The 26,814-nt window shown below is 44.3% G+C and overlaps 1 protein-coding gene across 3 annotated transcripts in view; it reads right to left on the bottom strand.

Moving 5' to 3' along the window:
- Positions 1–21,331, bottom strand: part of PLCH1 (phospholipase C eta 1) — a 342,167-nt gene extending 320,836 nt beyond the window's left edge. For 2 of the 3 annotated variants that reach the window (XM_029616576.1, XM_029616579.1), the window contains exon 1: positions 21,108–21,331. The gene's annotated coding sequence lies outside the window, so the exon portion shown is untranslated. Of the gene's footprint in view, positions 1–21,014 lie in introns of all 3 variants that reach the window. The other variant, XM_029616578.1, reaches the window with a different exon arrangement.
- Between the last annotated feature and the right edge of the window lie 5,483 nt (positions 21,332–26,814).

Genomic DNA, 26,814 nt, shown 5'->3' with positions numbered 1-26,814 from the left:
ACAGGTTACACCAAGCTATGCATATTACATCGGCTGAAACCTTTAACAACTTTCAAGGACTTTCACACTCTATTGCAAACTAATTTTCTCAAACAGACTACTGTAACTCCTTATTACTCGGTCTCCCCGCAAGTCTATTAAAACCGTTATAATTACTACAAAATGCCTCAACAAGTCTTGTTAGTACCTAGGAAATTCGATCACATTACATCCTCGCTGATCTGTTACGCTCGCCGCCTGCAGCAGCCCCGCAATGCGGCCCTCTCACCGTTTTAAGCCGATTCCAGGCTCCACCTCCCCATCGCTAGCTGCAGCAGGCTGCCGGCCCCGACCTCGAACATCCACCAGCGCCTCCGGCCCTGCTCCACTTCCTGGGACCTCCGTAGCCAGGACGCTTCCATCCAGTGGGCCTCTCTGCGAGCCTCGTGGAGAGACGCCGCCAATAGCGCCGCTCCTCCCCTTAGGCGCACGCGCATGCCCCAGTGAAATATTTAGAGGACCCATGGCAGGAACCTGGCCGCGGACCTGGTTGCTAACGTCACTTCCCTCAGCACTTAAATACTCAGGCTGCACTCCTCAGCGTCGCCTTTGCAACAAGTCACCTTGGTCTCCTGTTCCTGGTTTCCAAGCTCTCGTTGCTTCAGTGCTTGCCTTGTTCGTGTTCCTGATTCTTCAAGTTCCTGGTTCCTGTTCCATTGTTAGTCTGAACTATTTGACCGTCTCTAAGGTGCTACCATCTTCATGAAGCTGGATTTACATGGGGCGTATAACCTTGTGAGGATCCACCCCGAGGACATCTGGAAAACCGCCTTTAATACTAGAGATGGTCACTATGAATACTTGGTGATGCCTTTTGGCCTTTCCAACGTCCCTGCTGTATTCCAGCAGATGATAAATGACATTTTCAGAGATTTATTATAGACCAAGGTCGTGGTTTATCTGGACGATGTCCTCATTCTTTCAAAGGACTTCGACACCCACCGGGCCGATGTACAAATGGTACTTCAATGTCTACGAGAAAACCACTTGTTTGCAAAACTAGACAAATATTTATTTGAGCAGTCCAGTTTACCGTTCCTTGGCTACATAATCTCTCCTTGAGGCTTCTCCATGGACCCAGATAAATTGAGGGCAAACATGTTCATTTTATTCTCTGAAATTTTCATCAGCAGAGCAGAACTACAGCACTGGGGACTGTGAAATGCTCGTCATTAAATTGACTCTTGAAGAGTGGTGCCCGTGGCTTGAGGGCACACAACTTAAGTTTACGGTGTTCACTGATCACAAAAATTTGGAACATCTAAGTCAAGCCCAGCGCCTTAACGCCCGTCAAGCTCGATGGGCCTTATTTTTTTCTAGATTAGTTTTCGAGCTCCGCTACCGCCCTGCAGATAAGAACCTCCGGGCGGATGCCTTATCCCGGTCTTTTGAACCTGAAGATGTCCCCGAAGAGCCTGTGCACATCAACCCAGCTTGCATTTCCTTGTCTGCCACTCATCCAGTTCCTACTGGGAAAACCATGGTGCCCCGATGACTCCGGGAAAGAGTTCTTCGACGGGCACATGACTCCAAGTTCGCTCGCCACCCAGGACAAGTGCGAACTGTGGCACTGTTCCAGAGGTTTTCTGGTGGCCCACTTTGGTCTCCGATGCAAAGGCATATGTCCAATCCTGCAATGTTTACGCACAACAAAACCCCCCAGTCGGATGACCTTGGGGACTTCTACAACCACTTCCAGCACCTGAAGAAACATGGACTCACTTGTCTATGGATTTCATCATGGATCTGCCTCCTTCTAAGGGTAATAACATGATACCGTTTTTCAAAAATGGCCCATTTTGTACCTCTTCTGGGCCTACCATCTGCACCAGAGCTAGCACGATTATTTTTTCATCACATTTTCAGACTGCATGGTTTACCAGTAACATTGTTTCAGATCGAGGTCCTCAATTCATCGCCAGGAATTGGCGCTCTCTGTGCCGAAAGTTCGGCATTAACATCAGCCTCACGACCGCCTACCACCCCCAAGCCAATGGGCAAGCTGAATGGATGAACTGCTCACTGAAGGCATACCTGCGGGCCTATATCAATGACCAACAAGATAACTGGTCGGACCTCCTGTCCTGGGCAGCATTTTCACATAACTCTCACATCACCACAGCAACTGGAATATCTCCATAATCTATGGGAAACAACCTCGACCACCTTTACCCATACCTCTCTCCGTGCAGTCTCCTGCCGCACAGGCTACTATGGATACCTTTAAGGCATTGTGGGAGCAGACTAATCTCCGCCTGCGCCAGGCTGCTTCCCAGGCCAAGAGAACTGCTGACAGTCGACACCGCGCAGCTCCCGAGTTCCTTCCTGGCCAGAAAGTCTGGCTAAGTACTAAGTATATTAGACTCCAAATACCTTCACAGAGATTTGCTCCACGATTTATTGGACCATTCTTGATCACCCGACGCATCAGACCTGTGACATACCAGCTCTGGTTGCCTTCTTCCCTGGGTATACACAATACCTTCCATGTCTCGTTGCTTAAACCAGTAGTGCTGTCCTGACCTACCTGGAAGGTCCCTGAGCCACCTGCATTAGTAGCAGAAACTGACACCACATACAAAATCCATGAAGTCTTAGATGTCCGCCAAAGACACCGCCAATGGGAGTATCTCCTTTCTTGGGAGGATTACAGACCCGAGGAAAATTCGTGGGAGCCTGCTCGTAACATCTTGGACAAGACCCTTCTCTTGACTTTCCATCGTACCCATCCGGGAAAACCCCAACCTCCAGGAGGGGGGGCGTAAAGGGGGGATACTGTTATGCTCGCTGCCCGCGGCAGCCCCGCGGTGCGGCCCTCTCACCGTTTAAGCAGATTCCAGGCTCCAGCTCCCACTTGCTAGCTGCAGCGGGCCGCCAGCCCCAACCTTGGTCTCCTGTTCCTGGTTTCCAAGCTCTCGTTGCTTCAGTGCTTGCCTTGTTCATGTTCCTGAGTCTTCAATTCCTGGTTTCTATTCCATTGTTCGTCTCATGTTTGATTGGCTTCCCGGATTTGACCACCGCAACGTTTGGCTTCGCCTGCCTGCCTTCTCCTCGCCTGACCTCGGCTATGCCTGACCACTGCTACGATTACCCTATAAACTTTCCTGAGTCCAGAGTTCCACATTGCTTGCTACATCTTCCATTCAAGCTCGACAGTGACGCCTCTGTCCCTATCCTCTGGACGCGGACTATTAAGGCTTTGACCTTCCTTTGCTCAGGCACCTTCAGTCACTCCTGGTTCTTCGGTGCTTGAGTTCTTGTTCCACATCCCATCCGGGATAGAATGTTGCCATTTGTTGGCTGCTGTCTCTGGGCTGAACCACCTACTACCTGTACCTGACTTCGAGGCCCACCTAAGTCCTGCCAGCCCCGGCACCCAAAGGCTCAACCCGATGGGAATGTGGACTGGTATAGGTGAAGCTCCAGTGGCCTCTAGTTTCAGCCCACTCCACCTGCTGACGGTGGGGACCCGTAGGTCCTTTCCTACGGGTTGCGTCAACCCCACCTCAGCCCAAGAATCCACCTCCGACGCAACATGATCTCTCTGCACTGGCTGCCAATACAAGCCCAAATACAATTTAAAGTATTAACGCTAATATTCAAAATCATTAATTCCAATAACACTGGTATGATGAGTGACAATACAACCATACACACCTCAGCAAATCACTAAGATCTCAAAACAAAGGATTATTGATCGTTCCCACAATACAGAGTACACACCTGATGCAAATAAGAGATTGTGCATTTTCCATAGCTGGTCCAAAGCTATGGAATTCCCTATCTGAGATGCTACAATTGATAACAGATAAAAGATTTAAACGTGAGCTAAAAACATGGTTATTCAAAAATGCATATAACCTAACCTAAAACATCAGAATTTAGAGAGCTATATTAAACAAGAAGGTAAAGAGATACAAATTGAAGCAAGAAGAAAAATTTAATGAGAGAATTTAAGAATCTATACCACGTAATGACTAAAATGTGAAATTTGTTATATTATTTTAATTTTCTATACTTCGACTATTTTTATTTATTTATTTTATTTATATTCTTTTATATACCGAAGTATAGCAGAGTGCCTTCACCCCGGTTTACAGTGAAACAACTTCATACAGAGAACAAGATATAAAACTTCATACAGAGAACGAGTTATAGGTTGAGGATAAATACAGATGATAGTAAATATAATATCTCGGCAAGAGGCAGCGTAGAACAAGTTATCAGTAGGCAATATATAACTTAAATAAATAGAAAAGGCTTGTTACAGAAATCAAGAAGTGAGATAAACCAAGATTTGTCATATCAGTCTGTGAATGATTGTCTAAACAACCATGTTTTTAGTTCTTTTTTGAAGGTTTTGGGGTCTTGGGGGTCTATATCTTAGACCTTGAGTCAAATGTATCAGAACAGTTTGATAGATGTTAATGCCTGTTCGTGAATACAACCTCTGTAACCCATCATTGTTTGTTGATTTATAGCTATGAATGTTACTTTTGTTGTGATCTTTTACCTGGAACAATGGTAACAAAATGTCTAAATAAATAAATAACTCTCACACTATTAGTGATGGAAGTGTGCGAAGTAAGCTAATTGCATTTTATTGGGCAGCATATGATTGTACTGTGTCATTTTTATGGAGCAACCTTTTTGTTTCATTATTGTCCTGTTTTTATCTTTTACTGAGATGTCTGTTTTATATTGTTTAACATTTATTACTTTTCCATTTTTATTTTTAATTATGTATGCATGTTTTAGTTATATTCCGCACATTCTGTAAGATCAAGGTGGATTACAAGTTTCTGAAATAAATAAATTCATACTTTTAACCACAGGCTTGCAGGTGATGCAGATGAATAACTATTTTTAAGAAAATGATGAATGTCACCACAGTGAATTAGCAGCTCAGAAATCAGCACAGAGCCCAGTGCTCAGTCTATCTCCCTGTGTGGGTCTGAGACAAGGACTCATGCTCCCAAGGAGTATCAGATATTCTATTTTTCACTTCAGAAGCCTTTATCCCAAGTTGCAGCAACAACAGCAAGGATTCTCCAATTTCTTGTGCTGCAGCAGAAAAGACACTTATGTCCAAAACTGCAGGAGGGACAATCAATTCCTTATGCAGCTCATCCTGAGCAGGATATTCACTGAGGAAAATCCCTCTGGAGCCAACAAATCTCTTTGAGCTGAGAGTCAAAGTTAGTAAGCTGCTTTTTACTCTGTGTGTCTCTCTCACTCTCTAACGTTCTTTTACAAAAAGCCTGGGTTGAATTGAGAAAATCCTGCTCCTCCGCTCATTGGTTCTTAAAGTCATGTGCTCTAAAACATAGTGCAATCACATGGTGCAGGGATAGCTGAAGCAGCCATATTGTGGTTGTCTGCAGGAGTCCTAGCATCATTAGTGTCCTGGCTGTTCCTCTGTGATGGGCACCAAGGGCAAGGTAAGTGCACTACACAGGAAAATGTGTGTGGGGGGGGGGGGGGGGAAGAATTTTGAGATGTGTTATTGATAGGAAGAAAGACATGTGGCTTTGTAAGACTCAGAGGTGAATGAACTGAAATGGAAAGCCTGAGAAAGCAGACTGAACACCGGAATACCGGAGAAACAGCAAAATTCAGAGATATAAGAAATGCATGCCCAAAGAAGGCATATTTCAATTACTGAAAGTCAAATTTTTTTTACCTTAGTTGTCTGATCTTATTCTTCTAATCAGTTGGTCCCAGTTTCTTTGTACCCCCATATCTGTCTTTTCCTAATTCCTTTTTCAAGGTCTCATTTATTGTTTCTTCTCTCTCCTCGTCTTCTTTCCTTCCTCCTACACACACACACACACACTTTCTCTCACTTGCACGCTCTCACATACATACAGGCTCCCACTTCCACAAACACTATCTCACGCAGGCTCCCACTCCCCCACACACACAGGGTCTTGCACTCACATGCTGTCTTTCACACGCAGACTCCTATTCCCCCTCACAGACACACACAGGTTCACATTCCCACACAAAAAAAAAAACAAACACACACCCACAAGCTCTCACATGCAGGCTCACACACACACACACACACAGTTTCACTCCCAGATGCTCTCTCTTGCAAACACACAGGATCTCATACCCTTGTTATCTCTCTCACACACACATAGCTCCTCCACTCCCACTTTGTCACTCATAGACACACATAAACCCCCCAAGCAGGCTCCCATTCACTCAGAAACAAAACCCAGGCAGTCTCCCCATCAGGAGCAGAAGGGGGAGCACATTCTGCTGCTCCTGCTTGTGTACCAGCCTCTGTGCTATACAAAATTCTTGATGCTAGCACTTCCTCTTTGCTGATTTCATGCATTGCAAGATTAGCATAGAGCATGTGCTACCCACAAGAGTTTTGAATCCCATAGTGCTGGTACATTTGGTGAAGCAAGCGAACGGGCTCTCTCTTCTCAGCTGCCATTGGGATGGGGTCACCAGCAGCCTCCTGGACCTCATTCTCTTCCTGGACAGCAGTGGGATGGGAGCCACCGGTGGACTCATGGGTCTCCTCCTGTCTTTGGTCGCCAGTGGGACAGAGTTCACTGGCGGCCTCCTGGGCCACCTCTCCTTTTCTGCTCCTGCTCCGCTGGATGTGCACACATGGCAGTGCTGGGCCTGTTCATAGAGGCCCTGCAACAAGGCCTCTCTTCTCAAGCCACCAGGCAATGCAAAGTGGGTTGGCCATGGCCCACCCCGGCTATGCCACTTCTGTGCAGCCTGTCTCCTCTTTGCTGCATCTGCAAATAATGGTGCCAAACTGAGATGATAAAACCTCAAAATCTAACACCTTTCTGCTGGCACCAACTCATTTCATGCTGGCCATTGAATGGCTCTTACATGGTAATGACTTTTGGTCACCAGTAATCTGGCATTGACTCTAATTGGCGATGTACAAGGGAAAAGCGCTATGACAAAATCATGTTTTTTTTTTCTTGGAGCTATCCAGTCCCCAAACAACAATGGATCTTAAAATGTGATGTTTAATTGTTTGAGAAAGGCTGATCTTTGATCCATATCTAAAAAGACACTTATTTCTGATGAGGTTCAACTCCTAACAAAGACGAACTCTGCCATTCAATTCCCAACAGTACCCATTAATTATGTACAAAACTTGCTGGGGCTACTGGGAGAAGTATGCAAATGAGTCTTCAGGTCTTCTGGTGCAAGAGAGAGTGAGGGGGCTGTGAAAGTTGAAAGCTTGAGGGCTCAAAATCCTCTGGAGTCCAGCGCTTAAGCTACTGAAAAAAGAAGTATGCAAATGAGCCTTACAGTTTGCTACAGCTGGAAACTGTGGGAGTTATGGGAGCTGAAGCCTAGACAGCTCGCATAACCCTCACACAGAGAATCCTCTGGATTCTCTTTTGGGGCTGCTAGGAGAAGTATGCAAATGAGCCTTTAGCTCTACTGGTGCTTGACAAAGTATGGCGGGTATGAAGGCTAGAAGCTAGATGGCTCACAGTGTCCTCTGGAGTTCTCCGATAGGGCAAGTATGCAGATGAGTTTTCCAGTTCTCTGCTGCAGACAGATACTACTTCCTCCTAAGTGCATTATATATATAGATTGTCAAAGTTTTAGAACTCCTGCATCAGGTACTGTATCCCGCTGGCAATAACTGAAAAATATACGTAACAGGGTATCAAATTCTGCCCCTCACTTGCATAGCATCTGTGGCTTCAGCTGGTCCGAATGATCTTAGGAAGTAATTTTCAAAGGAGTCACGCATGTAAATGTAATATACTATCGTAGCAATTTTCAAAAGCCATTTACTCACATAAAGTGCACTTCTGCCAGTAAATTCTATGGATAATTCAATGGCATATGTTGTAGCAATTTTCAAAAGCCCACTTACTCAAGTAAAGTGCATTTATTTAAGTAAAACCCAATTTTGCTTGAGTAAATGTTTTTTAAAATCAGGCCCTTAGGATGCGTCAGGGATCTCATTCAGACTCTGCCCTTATTGTGAAGTCAGTGTAGTAAGGTGTGTTAATGCAGTGTACCACTCCCCATTGGGAGGGGGGTCTAATAAAAGGTAGCAAACTTCCTGTGCCCATGTGACAGAGGGCAAGAAAGTCAGCCTTAGCTCAGGGCTGAAGGGTGCAGGTGTTTCTTTGTGAAGAACACTTGGTGGGCATTATCCCTCCACAGGGAAGATCTTGGATGAAGAAAAGCAAAAAAAAAAAAAAAACTTCAGGATTCCAGGACGGAGAATTCCTTAATGCAGACAGACTTGGAAGAAGTATTCCTGAGGAGATTCAGAGTCTGAGAAGCCTCTTAAAGAAAAGGATTCCACAGACTGTTGAATGAGTATATCAGGGAGCCCTAAGGGAGAACAGTCTGTCTAGGAAAATCTAGTGCTGGCAGATCCAAAAAAAGAAAATCTATCAAAAGCTCACTTAAGAAAAAAGAGAGAAAGGAACCAGGAGGATCCTCAGATCCAAAAAGGTACCGAGACAACTCAGGGAGAAAAGCTTTTATGGAAGGTATCCTTCCTGCTTAGGGAGGAGAAAGGCTATTGGGTTTTGTGATAGTTTTGGACTTAAATTTCAAAGCAATACACCAGCTGGTAGTGCACCCTAGTAATACGTTTTTCCTGTCATCGGTTCAGTAAAGATTTTTATTTTGAACAGAACTGAGGAGCGATTTTGGTATGGCTAGACTGGTGTGCAGAAGAGCCCCAGAGAGAACGAAAACCTAAGGGCCTTGAAAAGACTCTGCTTTCCCCCCTGTGCATGAACCCTTGGATGTCATGGGGCCTTGCTTGGTCTGTGGTTCTCCCCCATGTGTCCCAAGCCCAAGAGACGACTAGAACCGGGGCTACATATACACTGCTGAAAGTTACCATTTCTATACCACTCTGTTACACAAAATTGGATTTACTAGTTCAGAATTCATAGTAATGATAATACGCTGGGCACCAGTGGTGAGGGTACAGCTGCTAAGGTGTTACCCTTTGGTGTGGTAGATTTTACCTTTTGAAGCCTGTGCCTTTACTCATGTGAAAAGGTTTGGTCTCCCAGTTAGTTAACAGGGTTCTTTTAATCACAACACTATCCCCAAGGCAAAATTTTACCCTATGCAAAATTTCTGTTTCATGCAAATTTTGAGTGTTTATGAAACATATGCAAATGGACAATAACCCAAGTTTAGTTTACAAATTAGAATAGTAATGCATTCACTTGAGCCACTGTTTAGCAACACTGCATCCCATTAAGAGGGATAATGTCTCTAATGTCCGGGTGGGTGCCCACCTCAGCATTAGTGATCATCAAACAGTATGGTTTGATATTGCAAATAGGATACAGAGAGGTCACACGAAGACCAAAGTTTTGAATTTCAAAAATATGGATTTTGTCGAAATCGGGACGTACCTGGAGGTAGAAATAGAAGACGGGGAGAAAATGAGAGAAGTGGAACAAAAGTGGGTCAAACTAAAAAGGAGCAATTACAAAGGCAACAAATCTATATGTTAAAAAAGTAAACAAAAGTAAGAGAAATAAGAAACCGATCTGGTTCTCAAAGGAGGTGGCTGATGAAATAAAGGTAAAAGAAAAAACAGCATTCAAGAAATATAAAGGATCCCAAAAAGAGGAACACAGGGAAGAATATCTGGTGAAACTGAGGGAGACGAAGAAAGAAATCAAGAAAGCAAAAAGTCAGGTGGAAGAAAGGTTTGATAAAGATGTAAAACGAGGTTACAAAACATTTTTCAGATATATCAGAGAAAGGAGAAAGGTCCGAAGTGGTATAGTGAAATTGAAAAGTGACAAAGATCAATGTGTGGAGAGAGAGAGATGAAGAAATGGCCAAAATATTAAACAAATACTTCAGTTCGGTGTTCACTAAAGAAGACCCATCACTAATTGACAAGACTGTGGATGGGAGTGGAGTAGACAAAAAATTTTGTTTATAGAAGAGAATGTACAGGAAGAGCTAGGAAAACTGAAAGTTGGACAAGGCCATGGGCTGGATGAGGTCCATCCCAAGATACTGAGGGAGCTCAGAGATGTGCTGGCGGGTCCGCTGAAGGTCCTGTTCAATAGATCCCTGGTAACAGGAGTGGTGCCGCAAGACTGGAGAAGAGCGACGGTGGTCTCGCTTCACAAGAGTGGGAGCAGAGAGGAGGCTGGAAACTACAGGCTGGTCAGCCTCACCCTGGTGGTGAGAATATTAATGGAGACTCTCTGAAGGAAAGGATAGTGGACCATCTACAAACCAGTGGGTTGCTCAACCTACTGGCAGCATGGATTCCCCAGGGGAAGGTCCTGTCAGACAAATCTTATTAATTTCTTTTGATTGGGTGACTAGAAAATTGGATCAGGGAAGAATGCTGGATGTGATTTACTAGGGTTTTAGTAAAGTTTTTGATGTGGTCCCACATAGGAGACTTGTGATCAAAATGAGAAGCTTGGGAGTGGGTGCCAAGGTAGTAGTGTGGATTGCAAACTGTTTGACTAACAGGAGACAGCGTATAATGGTAAATGAAACCTGCTCTGAAGAAAGAACGGTTTTAAGTGGAGTGCCACAAGGATCAGTTTTGAGACCGGTTCTGTTCAATATCTTTGTGAGCAACGTAGCGGAAGGGATAGAAGGTAAAGTTTGTCTATTTGCGGATGATACTAAGATCTGCAACAGAGTAGACATGCCTGAAGGAGTAGAGAGAATGAAAAAAGTGATTTATGAAAGCTTGAAGAGTGGTCAAAGATTTGGCAGCTGGGATTCAATGCCAAGAAGTGCAGAGTCATGCGTCTGGGGTGAAGCAATCCAAAAGAGCTGTATGTGATGGGCAGTGAAAGACTAATGCACACGGATTGGGAGGGGGACCTTGGTGTGATAGTGTCTGATGATTTGAAAGCGGTGAAGCAATGTGACAAGACTTTAGCTAAAGCCAGAAGAATGCTGGGCTGCATAGAGAAAGGAATATACAGTAAGAAAAAAAAAGAAGAAGAAGAAGAAGAAGAAGTGATGATTCCCTTATGCAGGTCCTTGGTGAGGCCTCATCTGGAGTATTGTGTTCAGTACTCGTGCCCATATCTCAAAAAGGTTAGAGACAGGATAGAGGCCATCCAAAGAAGAGCAACCAAAATAGTGAGGGGTCAGCATGGGAAGACTTATGAGGAGAGGATGAAGGATCTGAATATGTACACCCTGGAAGAGAGGAGATGCAGGGGAGATATGATACAGACCTTCGGATACCTGAAAGGTTTTAATTATGCACAATCAAACTTTTTCCGTTGGAAAGAAATCAATAGAACTAGAGGTCATGAAATGAAACTCCAGGGAGGACAACTCAAAACCAATGTTAGGAAATATTTCTTCACAGAGAGGGTGGTGAATGCCTGGAATAACCTTCTGGAGGAGGTGGTGAAGACAGAAACAGTGAAGGAATTCAAAGGGGCATGGGATAAACACTGTGGATCCCTAAAGGCTAGAGGATGGAAATAAAGAAAAGGCTGCATGGGGGTAACTTGCTAGTGTGGCAATTCTTACCCTTAACAAATAAGCCTTGATACTGTTAATGCAACTCCATCATTGCTCTCTGTTTCAATGGCAGGGGGAAAGGGGGAATTGGATTCAAACAGCATCCAACAAGGTTCCCGACGTTTTACGGTTTGGGGAACAAATAAACATGGGAGTAACTTGCTGATGCGGCTGAGAGGAGAGGATCACCTTGCTGGTGGCTGAAAGGAATCAGTAAGTTTTTGCTTGGGACATTGTCTTTCTTAATAGTATTGGGGCAAAGTTAACTATTTGGGAATATTATTTAGTGTGTGTGTTTGTGCTTTTAATAGTCAGTAAGACAGTAAATAAACAAGTTAGACTGTTTGTATTTTTAAATAGTCAGCCAATAAGGCAGCTAGAAAGCAGTAGGTAGTATGTTTATTTTTAAAAGTCTGTAAGGCAGCTAGTAAGCAGAACTGAGTGTTTGTATTAAAAAAAAAATGTAGCCAGGAGCAGTGTATGCCTAAGTAAAAAGGTTGAAAAGTTCAGTCCAGTTACTCACCTTTGAAAGGTGTTGAGGTAGTATGACTTGGTTTGAATAGGTACTAACATTTGTTAATCAAGAGAGCAGTTAGTCACTCTGGCTGACTAACTGAAGTTAGACTGTATTTCCCAACCCTAGCTCATCCCTTAATTTATAGGCAGGTGCCACTTTCACAACAAAAAAAAAAATCATCAACAAAAACTTTGAGAATTCGATCACTAATACATTTAAAGGACGTTAGACACATTCCTATTCCCATAGCAACCTAAAACTTAACTAGGAACTGATCAAAATTGAGATGAAGGCAGCAGTCCAGCAGCAAGAGGGGGGCTTCCCAGTCTTTTGTATCGAGAGTCACATGTATGATTTTTTACCCACCGGTGAGAAGTTGTACATGTGCATGCGATGCAAAGAGCTCCTGGCTCTCAGAGAACGAGTCCGATCTCTGGAGGCTAGAGTGGCAGACCTGGAGGAGCTGAGGCAGACAGAGAGGTATATAGATGAGACCTTCAGGGACATAGTAGCCAATTCCCAACTTCAGACTGGCAGCCCTGGTGCTGCCTTGGAGGAAGAAGGTCTCATGATCGGAGAGCATCAACTGGGTGCAGCAGGAATGGATCCTGTAGCAAGGACCTGCTCTCCAGGTGATGCATTGTCCTTTCGCACTGAGGATATTTCCCCAAGGCCTACTGCCCAGGAGGGAAGGGTTAGGTCAGCCGTCATAGTTGGTGATTCGATTATTAGGAATGTAGATAGCTGGGTGGCTGGTGGGCATGAGGATCGCCTGGTAACATGCCTACCTGGTGCGAAGGTGGCGGACCTCACGCGTCACCTAGATAGGATTTTAGACAGTGCTGGGGAGGAGCCGGCTGTCGTGGTACATGTGGGCACCAACGACATAGGAAAATGTGGGAGGGAGGTACTGGAAGCCAAATTTAGGCTCTTAGGTAGAAAGCTTAAATCCAGAAAGTCCAGGGTAGCATTCTCTGAAATGTTCCCTGTTCCACGCGCAGGTCACCAGAGGCAGGCAGAGCTCTGGAGTCTCAATGCGTGGATGAGACGATGGTGCAAGGAAGAGGGATTCAGTTTTGTTAGGAACTGGAGAACCTTTTGGGGAAGGGGGATTCTCTTCCAAAGGGATGGGCTCCACCTTAACCAGAGTGGAACCAGACTGCTGGCGCTAACCTTTAAAAAGGAGATAGAGCAGCTTTTAAACTAGAACAAAGGGGAAAGCCGACAGTCGCTCAGCAGCACATGGTTCGGAGAGAGGTATCTTCAAAGGATACTAATGATGCATTAGAATTAGGGCATCCCGACAGTGAGGTTCCAATAATAAGAAAAGTAGTCCAAGTGCCTGTAACTAAAAACTCACCTGAGCTAAAATATTCTAACATCCCTATCAATTAAAAAGCAGAATGAAAATACAAACAAAAAACAAACTTTGAAATGTTTGTATGCTAATGCCAGAAGTCTAAGAAGTAAGATGGGAGAATTAGAATGTATAGCAGTGAATGATGACATAGACTTAATTGGCATCTCAGAGACATGGTGGAAAGAGGATAACCAATGGGACAGTGCACTACCGGGGTACAAATTATATCGCAATGACAGAGAGGAGCACCCGGGAGGAGGTGTGGCGCTTTATGTCTGGGATGGCATAGAGTCCAACAGGATAAACATCCTGTATGAGACTAAATACAAAATTGAATCTTTATGGGTAGAAATCCCTTGTGTGTCGGTGAAGACTATAGTGATAGGAGTATACTACCGTCCACCTGGTCAAGATGGTGAGCCGGACAGTGAAATGCTAAGAGAAATTAGGGAAGCTAACCAAATTGGTATTGCAGTAATAATGGGAGACTTCAATTACCCCAATAATGACTGGGTAAATGTATCATCGGGACACGCTAGAGAGATAACGTTCCTGGATGGAATAAATGATAGCTGTATGGAGCAACTGGTTCAGGAACCGACGAGAGAGGGAGCAATTTTAGATCCAATTCTCAGTGGAGCACAGGACTTGGTGAGAGAGGTAACGGTGGTGGGGTCGCTTGGCAATAGTGATCATAATATGATCAAATTTGAATTAATGACTGGAAGAGGAACAGTGTGCAAATCCACGGCTCTCATGCTAAATTTTCAAAAGGGAAACTTTGATAAAATGAGAACAATTGTTAGAAAAAAACTGAAAGGAGCAGCTACAAAAGTAAAAAATGTCCAAGAGGCATGGTCATTGTTAAAAAATACCATTCTAGAAGCGCAGTCCAGATGTATTCCACACATTAAGAAAGGTGGAAAGAAGGCAAAACGATTATCGGCATGGTTAAAAGGGGAGGTGAAAGAAGCTATTTTAGCCAAAAGATCTTCATTCAAATATTGGAAGAAAGATCCAACAGAAGAAAATAGGATAAAGCATAAACGTTGGCAAGTTAAATGTAAGACATTGATAAGACAGGCTAAGAGAGAATTTGAAAAAAAGTTGGCCGTAGAGGCAAAAACTCACAGTAAAAACTTTTTAAAATATATCCGAAGCAGAAAGCCTGTGAGGGAGTCAGTTGGACCGTTAGATGATCGAGGGGTTAAAGGGGCACTTAGAGAAGATAAGGCCATCGTAGAAAGATTAAATGATTTCTTTGCTTCGGTGTTTACTGAAGAGGATGTTGGGGATGTACCCGTACTGGAGAAGGTTTTCATGGGTAATGATTCAGATGGACTGAACCAAATCACTGTGAACCTAGAAGATGTGGTAAACCTGATTGACAAAGTGAAGAGTGGTAAATCACCTGGACCAGATGGTATACACCCCAGAGTTCTGAAGAAACTAAAAAATGAAATTTCAGACCTATTAGTAAAAATTTGTAACCTATCATTAAAATCATCCATTGTATCTGAAGACTGGAGGATAGCAAATGTAACCCCAATATTTAAAAAGGGCTCCAGGGGCGATCTGGGAAACTACAGACCAGTTAGCTTGACTTCAGTGCCAGGAAAAATAGTGGAAAGTGTTCTAAACATCAAAATCACAGAACATATAGAAAGACATGGTTTAATGGAACAAAGTCAGCATGGCTTTACCCAAGGCAACTCTTGCCTCACAAATCTGCTTCACTTTTTTGAAGGAGTTAATAAACATGTGGAAAAAGGTGAACCGGTAGATGTAGTATACTTGGATTTTCAGAAGGCATTTGACAAAGTTCCTCATGAGAGGCTTCTAGGAAAAGTAAAAAGTCATGGGATAGGTGGCGATGTCCTTTCATGGATTGCAAACTGGCTAAAAGACAGGAAACAGAGAGTAGGATTAAATGGACAATTTTCTCAGTGGAAGGGAGTGGGCAGTGGAGTGCCTCAGGGATTTGTATTGGGACCCTTACTTTTCAATATATTTATAAATTATCTGGAAAGAAATACGAGTGAGATAATCAAATTTGCAGATGACACAAAATTGTTCAGAGTAGTTAAATCACAAGCAGATTGTGATAAATTGCAGGAAGGCCTTGTGAGACTGGAAAATTGGGCATCCAAATGGCAGATGAAATTTAATGTGGATAAGTGCAAGGTGATGCATATAGGGAAAAATAACCCATGCTATAATTACACAATAGTGGATTCCATATTAGGTGCTACAACCCAAGAAAGGGATCTAGGCATCATAGTGGATAACACATTCAAATCATTGGTTCAGTGTGCTGCGGCAGTCAAAAAAGCAAACAGAATGTTGGGAATTATTAGAAAGGGCATGGTGAATAAAACAGAAAATATCATAATGCCTCTGTATCGATCCATGGTGAGACCGCACCTTGAATACTGTGTACAATTCTGGTCGCCGCATCTCAAAAGTACTTGTGATGGAGAAGGTACAGAGAAGGGCCACCAAAATGATAAGGGGAATGGAACAGCTCCCCTATGAGGAAAGACTAAAGAGGTTAGGACTTTTCAGCTTGGAGAAGAGACAGCTGAGGGGGGATATGATAGAGATGTTTAAAATCATGAGAGGTCTAGAATGGGTAGATGTGAATTGGTTATTTACTCTTTCGGATAATAGAAAGACTAGGGGGCACTCCATGAAGTTAGCATGTGGCACATTTAAAACTAATCAGAGAACATTCTTTTTTACTCAATGCACAATTAAACTCTGGAATTTGTTGCCAGAGGATGTGGTTAGTGCAGTTAGTATAGCTGTGTTTAAAAAAAGGATTGGATAAGTTCTTGGAGGAGAAGTCCATTACCTGCTATTAATTAAGTTGACTTAGAAAATAGCCACTGCTGTTACTAGCAACAGTAACATGAGATAGACTTAGTTTTTGGGTACTTGCCAGGTTCTTATGGCCTGGATTGGCCACTGTTGGAGACAGGATGCTGGGCTTGATGGACCCTTGGTCTGACCCAGTATGGCATGTTCTTATGTTCTTACTACCCTTAATCACTAAACCTGATACTTTTGATGCAACTCCAACATTGCTCTCTGCTTCCACAGCAAGGGTTAATGGATTCAAACTGCATCCAAGGGCCCTGACCTTTACGGTCTGGGAAACTAAGCATGAGAGTAACCTGCACAGTTCAGTAGATACCGGCATAAGCTTGCTGGGCAGATTGGGTGGATCATTTGGTCCTTTTCTGCTGTCATTTCTATGTTTCTGTTATTTACTGGAATAGTCTTACTTACATATCAACTATGATGCAGTACCTTGTGGAATACTTGTCAGGTGTCATAGATCCTGTGCCATATGATGCTATGAAAAGGCAAGGTCTAGTCCTTGGGTCTAGAAGTCAGGAATGCCTGGGTTTGGATCCAGAACTGCTTTCAAGACGGTAATTGGTGTGAAACTGGGTAGTTTGTCTCCATTAAAAACAAAGGTCTCTCTAGGTCCATTTCATCAATATGAATTACTTCTTGCTGTTATGTTTGTTCGTCCACATGCAAGGATAGAGGGCATTCTCCGTTAACCAAATTTTCCAGCAGTTTGGACACTGGGTTTCTTCTTAAGGTGGGTGCATATCTGCCAAATTTCAGACATATTAGTTGAGGGAAGGTGGACCAGATACATTTGACAGAAGAAGGATGCCATCCAAGGAGTGAAAGGAACTATAGGTTCAAGAATACAGATCACAGACCTAAATCCCACTGATCTGCAACACTGATTCAACCACCATGCTCACATCACATCCACTCGCTTAGCAATAAACTCCACCAGCACATTTCATAATCCATAAACACACTGATGAAGACAAAAGAGCCAAGAAACGTACCAACTTTGCTACACTATAAAGACCTGATTTTAAAAAGCATTTAAATGTTTAGATTGTACACATGTAAATGCATTTTACTCAAGTAATTGGGCTTTTGAAAATTGCTACAATGTTACATTTACGTGCGTAACTCCTTTGAAGATTACCTCCTTTATGTATACTTCAACTTATTTTTTTTCACGTTCATAGTAATGAAGTAAATGATGGGTCATCCAGTCTGATCAGCCATCCCATCCACGCCACCAAAACTGCATAGTGCCATTGCCTGCCAGATATATTCTTATCCTGGACAGTCTCTCTTCCTCAATTGTACTCTTCCCTCCTTCTCCCCCCTAATCTTGGGAAGATGAGCAGATAAGATCCCTTCTTAGTTCCTCCAGCACTCCACTTTTCCTAGCTGTAACCACAAAGCCCTGTAAAAATCTAAAAACAGCCAACAATAGTGTAACTGTTGCCCAAACATCTGACCTCCTAGATGCCCTGCAAAACCTACCAGAAAGACTTGACTATGTGAGCACCTATGTTTCTGCCAGATCTTTTTTTTTTTAATTTTTTATTGAATTTTTCAAATTATAAATAAGACAATGTTGCTTTTCATCACATATTAGTTACAACAAAAGCAATTCTTCCATCGAAGAAACAAACACAATGTTTAGCAACATAATCAAATATATAGCTTATAGGCAATCATTTCTGCCAGATCTTCTAGTTACTTCTGTATTGTAGCCCAACTAATATGATTCCATTCTCACAGCTTGATCTCAATAGCTACCATTTCTAGCAAGCCATTTTCATTGATATTTACAACCATTTTAAGGTGCTTTTAGGAAGGAAGGCAGCATGGCATTGCCATTAGCATATCTGTCCCTATGCATGTATAGGGAAATATATAGGCCCTGGGTTCCAGAGATTAGGAGCACATGACTAATGTGTTGTGCACTTTCAACTTGTTTTACTAACATCATATATTCTGTACTAGTTACACGGGGAGATGGTTTGCCTTCTTGAGAATTAGTTCCAAGGCATATTTTTCTGAGTGGGTGGAATTTGTATCACAAGTGGGTGCTTATACACACACAAATATACATATTATGTAAGACCATATGGTTAGCAGCATTTCTGGAAGAATTTATAAAATAAAGGGAAGTATGAATGTTTCTTGAGCTGCTGAAATGAAGTTTAATTATTTCAATGATGTTGTACCTTCAGTTCATAGTTCTTTGTTCCTGGAATTGCCTTCAGGTGCATTAAAGCCCAATATTTGTCTCTTCTGTCCCTGCCACTCCCAGCAATTCCATTCATAAACATCAGTTTAGTACTACACAGCTTCTTAAACATCAAGCCGCTACAAAACGTGTAACCAAAGCTAACTGGGCTTTCACCAAATGCACATAACTTTCTTTTAGGCTGTTCTTAAGTAACAAAATCTTGTGTTTGTTACAAAGTAACCTTAGAAGCCAGATCTTATTCTTAAGTACAATATAAAAGCATTATTCAGAGTTGTGGAATAGTAGATAAAGAAAAAAAAAGGATCTCTTACAAATTAAATCTTTTAAATTATAATCATTAAACAGAATTTACACTGATCAAATCTAGAAACACCACAGTTCGTGCAAAAGAAAAAAAATCCTTAAGTGAACAAAAAAAACATATACAATTACCTTTTTTATATACCAATTCTGCTATTATTGTAAACCTACCCTGCATCAAACCTCTCTTCTTTTGTTGCCTCCCCTCCCCCAGCTTCTCATTTCTAATTATCTGACTCCCCGTGAATAGGTCCTTTACTATTTGCCTCCAGGAACCAATAAGAGCACATGTTGCTGGGAACTAGGGAATTTTAGCAAGGCATCAGATGTTTAGTGTGGCCATAAACCATTAGTGTTTAAACCTCACTGCTTTTTTTTTTTTTTTTTAAAGAAGAGGTGGACTGACCAAGATCTTTTTTTTTTTAATCTCCCATCACTCTTCTTGGTTACTCTCTATAAAACAGAACATTCACATTCTGCCTCTTCTCCTTTAAGGACGTGCTTTAATAATTCATTATGCAGGACAACAAGATACCATTGATTTACACAATAAATAGTAAAACACTGGTAATTGGATTCATTTTCCAGAAAAGAGTGGTTAAGCATCTGCCCCAAATTTATAAAGACAGTTAATTGCAATTAGCCAAATACATTTTAATAGGTGAAAAAGCTACAAAATGCCCAACACTTAAAAAAGACAAATAAAAGACATTCAGTCAGTAACAAAATGAGTTGTTTTGAAAGGGGAAAAAAATGAAGAGGTAGGGTGGAGCCTGAAATTTAAGGCTATTCACAAAGTAAACTAAAGCACATTTACCCAAAGCTAGTGTAACAGGGTTAGCATTTAAGGGAGAACAAGGAAAATAAAACAGATTTTTAAAAAATGTTGAAAAACTAATTTTTCTGTATACCTATGGAAATAAAGGTGAAACCAGAAAAATAGAATATAATACCTTTTATTGAACCATATCATACATTTCTTGACCAGCTTTCTGGAGTTCATACTCCCTTCCTCAATTCAAACAGAATGAGCAGATAGAAGTAAAATAAAATGTCATGTTAGATTTACTGTCTCTCTAATTTATGGCTCTCTAGAGTAGGGTAACCACAAACACTTGAATGAGTAAGCAAATGAGACTGGAGATTGAAGAGAAGGAAGTCAATATACTGCTGGAAAATATATTACCCTTAACATGATCCATCTTCATACAGAAGACTAATTTCAGACAATAATGCTACACAATAAGTCACATGTAAAAAGTTTAACAATAACCAGTTGGATTCATTATTAAAGGCCACCTTCCTGAAAGGAGATTATTTTCTTGGCTGACTGGAAGCCTAAGAAAGTTCACCAATAGCCCTAAATTGCTTATAGACCAACTGACAGAAAATGCAAGAGATGGAAAAAACTAATGTGTGATTTGACACTGTCTTGGATACTGTTAAAGAAGAAGCTAGAATATGGAGTACAGAAGACATATATCCCTAAAACGTGTCCATCAACTTCAGCTCGCTTTTACATTAATAAATGTCTAACAAAAACTCTACTGCCATGATGTGAACAACCAATTAACTAATCTTTCCTGAAACAAAATGACTATCAGTGCAGTCATATTCTGCAGGGTCAGATTCTTGTCACCAAAGGAACGAAAGTGTAATTAATTTGTTACTGAAAGTTGCCACGTTTATTCAACTGTTCATGCCAAGGGTATTTCTGATCTACTGTAGTTACAATTTATCATTTTAGGCTGGTTCAGATCAGTTTTGAAGCAAAAACTATTGAATACATCAGGTCACACCAAGAAGGAATCACGTGATAGTCTACCCTACAACAAAGAATGCATTGAAATGTTTATTGACCCCAAACCCATTTGTACCAGTAAAAGAAAATAACTTGCAGCTACAAAAACAAAAACGCGTTGGCTCCTCAGCTGTAAATCGATGAAGCATAAAATGTGCAACGTTTAAACGCTTTAAGGGATGTCAGGTGTATGTAGTTACAGACGTTAGTCTGCAGAAATACTTCAAACATAGCACTTAGAAACTAAACCAGAAAGCAATGCAATCCCACTGCCAAAGGCGGCAAAGTTACACGAAACGTGTTGTGTTTACAACCTGAAACTTTGTATAGTAAAGCAGCCCACCCCCCGATACACAAAACCTAAGCTAAAGAAATCAGAAGATACCTCCGTCTGAGGATTAGAAATCGGATTCCCGAAATGCTTCCATTGTTTTATAAGGAGTAGAGTGGATAGGGGGGGGGGGGAGGTCAATATTACCACACAACTTGCGGGCCGCCTCCGCCAGCACCACCACGACCTGCTTCTCTCATTCAAACGCACGCTCAGCCCCACGGCACGAGCGCCCGCTCCAGGGGAAACTCTGGAACCGGAGCGCGGGACTGGAAGCTGCGCTGACTAACGAGGGGAGGGGCGCGCGCGCGCCTTTCAGCTCTGCCAAGCGACTTGGGGAATGAACCAGAGAGAGAGCGCGCGCGCAGGGACTGGACTACCTGACAATCCTGCAAAGGATACGTTGAAGGCGGGTGTTTAAAAAAAAGGAGCCTGGGCAGAGACAGCTCACCAACTCCCTCCAGGGAGGCGCCCCGCTCTCCCAATCAAGCAGCAGGCTGGACGGGCTCTCCCCAGACACAGGGGAGGCGCTGCATATTGCCCGCCAGCAACACACACGCTCTCGCCCAGGAGCAGAGGGGGACGTTCCGGATCAAACCAGAAGCAACTTTGCTTCCAAAAATAAAAAGGTACTGTGGGGAGAGAGAAGAGGCTTTGTCTGCGTTAAAACCAAACACCTTGAAACTACAAGAAGCAGCTGGGAATCGTTTCCCCGCTTCCCCATCCTGCAGGAGACCTCGGCACACCAGAGACTGCACATTACAGCTCGGGCCGCCCAGGGTTGCAGGACCTGGGAGACAGACTACCTTTTTTTTTTTTTTTACCTTAACTTGACACAGCCAAGCGCAGAGGGAAGACCTGTGGAAGTTGTGTGTTTAGCTAATTTACCTGGGGCTGGGAGCAAGCAAACTCCCAAGAGCCAGAGACTTTTCATTGCGGCAAATACCATCTGTGCACACAGCAATAAAACCTCTTAAGAACTGCAGTGGAGTAGCCTAGTGGTTAGAGCAGCGGGCTATGAACCAGAGAAACCAGCCTTCAAATCCCACTATCAATCCTTCCGACCTTGGGCAAGTGGCTTTACCCTCGGTTGCCTCAGGTACAAAGTTAGATTGGAAGCCCTCTGAGAAATACCATCTGCTTTGACCTGCCAAAAAAAGCAGAATAGAAATAAATAGTTGGCTAACTTACCTGGGGCTACAACTACCAGCTACACCTTGGAGGGCTGTGGAAGCTAAATATCCAAAGTCATTTGTTCTAAACCTGTGCTAGGGACTCCACAGCCAGTTGGGTTTTCAAGATATTCATAATGAATATGCATGGAATAGATTTGCATATACTGAGTCTCCATGATATGCAAGTTTGTCTCATGCATATTCATTGTGGATATCCTGAAAATCCGACGGGTGGTGGGGTCAGCAAGACGACCTATGGAAACATTAGGATTAGCAAACTCAACTTGGGCTGGGAGCAGACTAACTGCCAGAAGCCAAAGACATTTATTTGCTACAACCATCACCAAAGCATTCCAACCAAATCTTAAGGATATAGTGCAGGTTACAGACTCACCTTGGCTCGGAACCAGGCTGACTAGCAGAGCCAGAGCCAACTCCATCCTGCAAGCACCACCTGTGCAGTCAGAGGACACCAACTGACCCGCCCAGTAAGCAGCAGCCAGCAATTCAGAAAACTGAACTCCCACCAGCTAAGGACGGAATACAACAAACAAGGAAAGAGAGGCTATGAGCCACTGGCTTAAACTTTTATTCCCCCTGACTCAAAACTTTTATTCTCCCCCCCCCCCTTGCAACTAAAGCTTCACTCCTCATTTTTTCGTTGGAGTGTTTGCTATCCCCTCCCCCCCACCTCATTATAAAGCCAGCCCAAGGCAGAGCTGGTTTAAAAAAAAAAAAAAAAAAAAGGGAGATCCGGTTACCCAGACAGGCAATTACAGCAGCAGCAGCTTCCTACCTCATACACAGAAAGTGCCCAAGTCTAAAAAATCCAACAAGAGGCAAGCCAATAAAATGCCAGCTAGGCTCTCCTCCCATCTAACTTCCAGCCAGCCATCTCCAATACTGGCTGTCAAACGTGAGAGGGGTGTCAGAGCTAATACCCCCACCACACAGATCCCTAGCTTGCTCACCTTCCTAATACAGATCTGTCAGATTCAGGGATGGGTCTCTCGAGTGGGAGGGGGAGGGTTTGCTCTGGGGTGGGAGCCATGGGAGGGACCCCAGCCATACCGCACCATGGAAAGGGTGGGGGGTGGGGGAGGGCAAAAGTGATGCTGCATGCATTGACGCTAAAAGGGCAGCTGAGAGGGGGAAACAGCCAATGCTCGTCCCAAAGAGGCCAGGGGAGTGGGGGGGGGAGGGTTTAATCCACTGACATTGCCAACCCTAAGGGAGGAGGGCAGGTGAATGGGGACCTTGGCCACTACCCGTCTCGAAGAGGCCAGAAGGATGGGAGGGGGGAACCCCTTTGACCAATGCTGACCCTGGAGGGGGTGGACAAGCAGGGGATACTTTAGCCTCATCACAAAGAAGCTGGGGGGGGGGGGTTCATTAGTCCCACTCAGAGGGGTATTGCAAGCTGGAAGTGTCCCTGCTGCTGCTGCTGCTGCACCCCAGCCTGGAGCAGAGGAAACAAACAAATAACCTATTGGAGGACAAACCTCCGGCCGCCTTAGTTAAGGTCATCACGCTTCGGACAGGCGTCGTCTCTCCTTAAGGGGCCAGGACCCCTTTGCCTGAGCGCAGCACAGCCTGCAATCAGCCAGCCCCCCCTCCCCCCCTGCAATCAGCCAGCATACTGCGGGAGACCTTTAATCCGGGTGGAGGGGAGGGCCCCTGGGCTCTGAAAGGAGGAAGAGGAGCCCCAGATACCGTGGCAAAGAAAAAGAGAGAGAGAGAGGAAGGAAAACATCTGATCCCCTTCCCGGAAGAAAAGGCTTCAGGGAGATGGAGGGAACCAGTGTTCCAGGCCAAAAGCCCGAACCAGCTTTTGTTTTCCTTGGCCTCCTCAAACCCACCATGTGCTAGGGGAACCACTACTGGGGCCTGAACCGCAGTCCCTTTCGCCACCCTAGGGCAACCTGGATTTTAATCTTGGACTCCTTGCCCCCTTAGAGTAGACCCCGCCCCCCCCCCCCCCCCCCCCGCAAGATGTGCCTGGGAATCGCCCTCCCCCCTCATACAGACCTGCCACCGATTGAAGAAGCAGCAGGGACCATGGAGGCTGAGGATTGGGGGGGGGGGGAGGGCCCCCTAGGTGCCAGATACGGTTATAGGGAGTGAGGCCCAAAGGCACCCCCAGAGCACCTTCTCAGGGCGCAACAGCTGATAGAAGGGAGGGAGAAGATGGGGAGCACGCGGGAGAATCTGCCACCTTCACCTACGTGAGGACGCGGGAGGGCCAGGTTTTTCGCTCTCGAATCGACCGGTTCTATTTTTCCATCTCCTTAATCCCACGAGCCCCTTTCCAGCGTCATCGGGTTGGCACTCTTCTCGGACCACCACACGGTGGCCGCGAAGGTGAGGCTCGATCCCGCCGAGCCTCATACCACTCACTGGCACACTTAACAGCTCCCTCCTGCAGGAGCAGGGGCTCGTGGGGACAATCTGGGAGCTCTGAGGGGACTGGCACCGCTGCGAGTAGGGTGACCAACTGCCCAGTTTTCGACCAGACAGCCCGGTTTTGCAGCCTGTTGTCAGGCAAGGCCAGGGGCCAATCAGTGGTGGCAGCCTGGCAGCGCTCCGATCACCTGCCTAGTTTCTAGTTTATTAGATTTTATATACCATCGTATCAGAATGTCCGTCACGACGATTTACAATAACAAGAAGTAAAATACAAAAAATTGTCAATAAGAACACAATAGTAAAAGATACATAGTTCTAAAATTAAAATAATTAAAAATAACACAAGTAAAATATAAAACTTAAAAGAAACAGCAAGTACAAGATAAGATTAAGTACATTAAATTAATTAAAAGCAGTGAAAATATAGACAGTTTCTTAAAAACAATAAATGAAAGGTCCTTAATTAGAATCTGCCTGTTTTGGGGGCTCAGTTGACTCTCCTCCTCCTCCTCTGCCTCTCCCACAGCTGTGCCACACTTGTTTCTACTTCCCGCTGTCCTCCTGGGAGTCACAGAGGAACGGGGGAATTGAGCTGAGCCTCAAAGACAGGCCTAGGAAAAAAAATCTATGCTTCATTTAAAATGGAAAAAAAGAGGAGGCAGCTGTGGGCAGCTGTGGCCAGCCCCCCCCCCCCCCCCCCAAGTGTCCGGTCCTGCTCCATGAAAAAGTTGGCAACCCTAGCTCAAAGGTGTATTTCTCCTCAGTCAGTCAGTAGTGGGACATGAGGAAGATCCACCTCAAGGTGCTCTGTCAGAGATGTACCAGGGCTTCAGCGGGGAGAGGCCTCGCAGGATCGAACACCTTTCAGGGGACGTGCTCAATGTTGAGGCCTGACTCCCTGATGCTGGGGATGAGGCTCCGTGGATTTATTTATTTAGATTTTTTTTTTTTCTATGGATGGAGTAAGAGAAGAGGCGTGTGCTCCCTGCTCTCGAGGAGCATAGAGTCCATAGCTCTTATGTAAGATCCTGTGTCCAGTTCTGTGGGAAATGGACTGGAGTTTATACTTCTTTTATGGATTGGGGAATAAGAAGCAAATAGCCTGCCTACTATCTGTGGATGGGACCCCCACCCCCTTCACCAATCTGGATAGAATCAGGGTGAAACCACGAGATTTCTACTCTGCCCTTTTCTCTCCAGAGCCCATCGACATAGACGCCTGCCAGCTCCTATGGATTGGTCTTCCTGTCATCAGCGAGGGTGACAGAGAGAGGCTAGACGAACTGTTGTGTCTGACTGACTTCTGTACTGCCCACAACCAGATGCCACTGGGAAAGTCCCTGGGCATCAATGGACTGACAACAGAATTTTGGGCTCATTTTTTTTTTGGTCTCCTGCAGGTTCTGGATGAAGCCCTAAGGCCAGGACTGTACCAGTTTCCTGCCATCACGCGGTATTGACCCTGTTGCCTAAGAGGGGAGACCTGAATGACATATAGAACTGGCACCTTGTCTCACTGCTGTGCACGGACTTTAAAATCCTGGCCAAAGCACTGTCGCTGAAACTAGGGTCCAACCTGATGAGCCTTACATGGTCCCGGGCTGGACTATTTCTTTTTACACTTTTTTGGTCCAGAACTTTATTCATCTGGCAAATAGAACCAGTTTATCGATGGCCTTCAACAGAATGGATCACAAATACCCAATGGGAATGTTGTAGACATTTGAGTTTGGCCTTCATTTCATGGATCTTCTCCAGGTCCTCTACCCCCAAGTGGAGTGCCTGGTTAAGGTGAACTGGTCCCTGGCTGTGCCTCTGCATTTGGGCCAGGGCTATGTCAGAGGGTGCTCCCTGTCGGGGCAACTGTATGCTCTGGCCATTGAGCCATTCCTGTGCTTGTTGCACAGGCGGCTTGCTAGTCTAGTGCTGCATGAGCCCCACATATGCGGACAACGTGCTTATCATGGCTGAAGAGCTGACTGATCTGGAACAGTTGAGAGCCTGCTTGCAACCTCAACTAAAATCAACTAGGCCAAGTGTTCAGGTCTCTTGGTAGTGCCGCAGTGGATGGTAGTTCTCCCTAGCCAATTTGATAACATTTCCTGGGGCAGGGAGACTCTGAACTATCTGGGAGTCCACCTGGCTGTCATGGAGACTGCGGCTTCCATCAACTGGGTGGAGCTGGAGAAGGTGGCAGCATGTCCAAGTTTATGGTCGGGGCTGCTCAGTTTGATGTCTTACCAGGGGCAGACCTTGGTGGTGAATCTGCTGGT

Source organism: Rhinatrema bivittatum, chromosome 9 (genome assembly GCF_901001135.1).
Source record: "Rhinatrema bivittatum chromosome 9, aRhiBiv1.1, whole genome shotgun sequence".
NCBI lineage: Eukaryota > Metazoa > Chordata > Amphibia > Gymnophiona > Rhinatrematidae > Rhinatrema > Rhinatrema bivittatum.
This window is presented reverse-complemented; position numbering and strand designations above follow the sequence as displayed.